A 5,210-nucleotide genomic window follows, 5' to 3' on the forward strand; every position below is an offset into this window, starting at 1 on the left:
ACTAAGTTTTCATTATCGTGACAAGCTTAAGGAGTACAGGTGACATTTGGTTAGAAATGTTAAAGTAGTAATAATAACAGTTGGTTGTTCAAGCTGAGGTAAAGCAGCATTAAAACACACAAAGCATCCTTGCCGTTAATCTTAGACAAAAGTCAAGTTTACACTGTCAGAGGGGAAAGCACTCACTCTGTTGCAAAGACAAAAGTGTAGTTTAAAATGTTTACCACTTCATCCTCTACAAACATTAACTAAATGCCACAGCACCATAAAACACTCCACAGCTGGGAAGCCAGTGCAAGGAGGCACGCACCACCCAAGGCAAATAACCTTGCTTAACCAGCTGGCTGCCCGAGCACTGGACAGCATTTCCTGAGCTCAGGCGAGCCAGACAGGAGGGGTGTTGAAGCACAGGAGAGCGCAGGGCACTGAAGGCAGCGTGGGCAGGATGCAGCACACACAGGTTGTCCATCAGGAGGAACAGGCCACCAGCAGCAGCCAAAACCTGCGTGCTCTGCATGGCCTAGGGCTGCTGCATGGCCCTGCAGCTCGTTCTGCCTGCGCTGTCACCCCGTGGCACAGCCAGCAACAGCTGGGTACCACGCTGGGGGCTCCGGCAGCTCAGACACAGCACGGTACTGCTGAGGGTTTTCCCGGGGAAAAGCTGAACCTCTGCAATTTTGCAGTCCCTTTCAGGATGCAGCTCCCAATTAAAGCTTTCTTCCATCAGAGCCATTCACTGGCAGCACTACAACTGTGGCTGCCCAGCAACATCTCTGGGCCAACTGAAGGCTCTTTGCTCGCAGCTAACAGATACAAGCTTGTAGACTGCCTTGTTCCAACCTTACTGCTTGCAAATAGAAAGAATTCCAATTTTTATTGCTAGCCACAAAAAAGCATTACAACTTTTAGAATATTTTGTAGTTATTAGCACTCCTTTTCTTCCACATGCCATGCCAGCATCATTTATTTGCTCTGTTAATGCCTCTCTAATATCTGTATTCCCCTGTATTCTTCCAGTTGTATTCTTGGGAAACAGAAACAAGGTCATTTCATCAAAGGCAATGGAAAAAGTGGTTCAGAGGGAACTAGGAACAAACATTCATTTAAAATCATGATTAATTTATGTAATCCACCGGTCGCTGCTTGTTAGGTACCTCCCTTCCCCTGTGTAGACCCATTAGGTCTGTTAATGTCTTGTAATTGTCAGCTTGAGAGCCATCCCCTCACACATACACAAAAGCCTTGTGCTTTTAGCTTAGATGTGCTGATCCAGGTGGCATCCCCTAAATTTCCATCCACTGGGAACCCATCCAAGAGGAGATGGAAACCTCCTCGGCCAACTGCATGGCAGGAAAGGGGCCATCAGTGAACAACCTGGGCTGAGCACCAGTGAAAAGCAGCCAGTGGGGCTCCTGCAAGCCCCTCACATCAAAGCTGGGTGGGAGGGAGGAGCAGTGAGAGCAGGAGGCTTGTTGGGACAGCAAGGGGTTCAAACCAGATATGGAAAGCAAGACGCTTGCAGTGTTTTCATTTGAGGCCACACGTTCCTGGTTACAATGCAAAGTCTTACCCTGGTTATTCTGGGAACAGTAGATTGCAGGATTGGATGAACCAGGGGGATTGCTACATTTCAAATACTCAACACTTGCGGTTTAGATTCACCTTTCACAGCTCATCCTTGTCAGCACTTTCCTTATTTTTTTGTTCTAGTATTTAACATGTGGTTTCTATGCCTGTATTCTTAATCACCTTCACTGTATAATTTTCTTAGGTACTTATCTACCTTCTCATCTCCCTGCTTTGCCTAATTACCTGTCCCTTTCCTTCAGATGGTTCCTTTATTCCCTTCTTGCTTTTCAGAATCATTAGCATTGCATTATTATTCTTAACAGCAGTACATTTATGTTTATTATGCAGTGTTTGCAAATAAATAGCGAACTGAACTTCTGGCTGTGTTTACTTAAAGCTAAAAGGAGAAAATGCAATGCAGGTTGAATTATCATTTCACTTGCTTATTTTTGGAAGGAAGAATTTTTAATGACTTAAGACCTCTGCTTTGCATCCAGTACTTTTTATAGCTTTGGTGTTTAAAGGAATGTTGAAAGCATTTATCAAATCCTATCTTGTGTATACAAAAAATGTACTAATATTGAATCCATTTTTTTCTTTCTTTCTTGGATACCGCTCTTTTCCTTAAGGCACTATTTGCAACTAAATCAAACAACTGCAACCATCCTTGCTGAACTGTGATGTTCTGCCCTGTGAAGCACTTCCATACATTTGGCTCCATAATCTTTATAAAAGGATAAACCTACCCACCCAGCGTTTTACTTTTCTAACCCATTGTTGTTGGAGTTTTCCCTCTTTTTCTCCTCAATTCTTACTTGGCTGTGTGGTTGTGCTGCTGCTTTCTTAAGTAGAATAACTCGATGCCTGGCCCTGTTCCCATTGAGGAAAAGGACAACCTCCCACCGATTTCACTGAAAGCAAAGTTAAGATCACCCAGCTCTCCAGCTAGGTAAGCGTGTAGGCAGATCTTAACTGTGTACTAGCCACAGTTAAGTCAAAAGTTCAGTGCATAAAGTTCAGCACAGACATCTCTTCCTGATCAAGGCCCGGTATGCCTGCTGTATGCTCGCACATCTACAGATTCATGTGGATTTTCTTTTGCAGAAGAAACAGGAAGGCGGAAGCTGTTGGAGTATACTACTGCTTTGTTTGAGCTCATTTTAGTCAAAACTAGCTCATGTCATTGTAGTTTTGTATAAACTAGTCTCGCTTCCTGCCAGCCTAAGCCTTGAATGCCATAGCCACTGCAGGCTCCCAGCCAGACTCTATTCAAAAAAAAAAAAAAAAAAGCCTTTGAATGAAAAAGGCATTCTGCCTTCCTCCAGGTTAGTCAGCAGTGCTTTTAATTAGTCAAAGGAAGCGGGGAACTTCTTCCACTAAAGAAGGACCCAGTGCCCAGGTCTTTGTGCACCTCTCCACGACTCCATTCCTCTTTGCACTGATCTGCTCTATTTAAACCCATCAGCTGTGGCTTGTGGCCCTGGGCTGCTTTCAGCTTGATGACTGCATCTTATCATAACATGGAGTCTGGTGACGGACCAAGCCTTTGAAGGTCCCATATACCGGTTACGTTGGTATGAAAAAACAGTTGCTGAACACGGAATGCTAGACATGAAGTGACCCCAATATAGAAGTATTAATCCAAAGGTAATTAGATTTCTGACAGGTTTTCTTTCCCTTTCACCAGCAAAACATAACTACTTGAATCCTAATGGGAATTCTCAGCCCTACTCATTAAATTCAATGTTGTCTGTGACTTCAGGATCAGGCTGTGCTGGGAGAGGAATGGTTTTATGAACACAAGATGCTGGTGGCAGTTGTGTGGTCCTCCCAGCACAGGAACACCAGCCCCAGATGCACTTGGGTTTGTAGGACCAGTATGTATCCCAGTGCAAACTGCTGGGTGCTGCTAGCTCGTGTGATCACAGCTCACAAGGACTAGGTTGAAGTATTAGCATGGAAATTACTGCTAGTGCTTCTCCTGAAGCCCAAAGCTGGTGTTTCTACCATTTCCCATTTTTCACATTTTATTCTTTATGTCAGAAAAATTACCAGTCAGCGAATGCATTAAATCATATAGGAAGCAAAGCACTGATGCATCAAACTTTCTCTCAGAGGCTACAGTTGTGTTTTATTAACAGAAACATTTCAGTTTCATAAATACTTAATGAAGTGACTGCCTATAGCAGAAAGTCACTTCAGAGCTAATTGTTGCTGTGGTCAAACCACCAAGCTGTTTAGCATTTACTTGCAGCTTCACATTACAATGAACACAGCTGACAAACTGGTTATTAAAGTATTGGAAACATCTCCTCAAAAACAGTGACTGTTTAGTTAGCACAAGCCAGTCACACTGCCTCTGGAATGATCTAGACCAAGTGTCTACTAAAATACCGTGTAAAATAAAAAGCAAGATAATGAATACATCACATGCAGTAAAACTAAAGACTACAGACTGATGTGAAGTGCTGTTGACAGTTAATTTGTCCTTATTTATTTCCACGATAGCAACAGCAACACAGAATTACCCTTCTGGTTTATACTGGTAGAGCAGTGAGCTACAAGCCAGAAGGTGCTAGGGACCCACAGAGGACACTTGTGGTCACAGGGGAGGTCTGAGCAGCACCTAAAGGCACGCTGCCAAATGCCCGGTACAGAGGAGTTGGGGGCAGCTCAGCTCTTCTGAAACGGGGAAACACAGTTTACCAATAGATTAATGCAGATAAAGGCCTTGCACAATTAAGATATCAAGAGAAGGAAAAGAGTAAAACAGCTACTAGATTACCCAAGCATTAGGATTCGAAGCTCTAAAGTCAGCAAGTGATTTGAACCGCTAGTGAGGGATTCCTAGGACTGAAGATAAAGCAAGTGATGGAGCAGTTACCAACCTATTTGGGCTTGATGCCTCCAAAAGCAATCATCTGCTGGCATTCCTGTGGGACGGGTGATCTCCAGATGCTGTGAATCACCAGTGGCCTTTAGGTGTGACTGCTAGAATTTTTTGCCATCTCAATCACTACTTCTGCTGCTACATTACACACTGAGTCAGAATTCATGGTTAAAACATTGTGAGTCATACCAAAAGTCACTCTTTCCAACCTATAAAAGTTAATATACTCATTTTCCTTTTTCATAGAGCCTTGCTGCCCATCCACTGCTGTTACAAGGCATACAAGTCAGCAGTTTGACAGAGCTATTTTAAACATTGATCCAAAAAAAAAAAACGCATATGCTGAATCAAGCAATGCAAAAGAGCAAGCATGAGGGAAACCCCAGCAGTAAAACACGACTTAGAAAGAAGCAGAAGTTTCTGTGAAAAAGTGATGTCGGGTTCAAGCGTGAAGAATTGAGAGGCTGCACCTTGTGTTCTCAGAGGGGTTGCACACAACAGGTGGTCCTGTACAAGAGTACAGGATCACTGCCAAATATAAAGCATTTCAAAACAATGAAGGGTATTACAAAAACATAAAATGGCATTGAAACACTCTCCTGAAGGAAAAATGTGCATGGGTGGTTGAAGAAAAAATGCAGTTGGTGATTATGGCAGAGGGTATGCTGACTAAGTATAGACACTTAAAATGAGAAAACAGCATATGAGAAAATAATCCATTTAATGCTTTGCTTTCATGTGGTTCCATTCC

The sequence above is a fragment of the Netta rufina genome (genome assembly GCF_964035555.1).
Source record: "Netta rufina genome assembly, chromosome: 9".
NCBI lineage: Eukaryota > Metazoa > Chordata > Aves > Anseriformes > Anatidae > Netta > Netta rufina.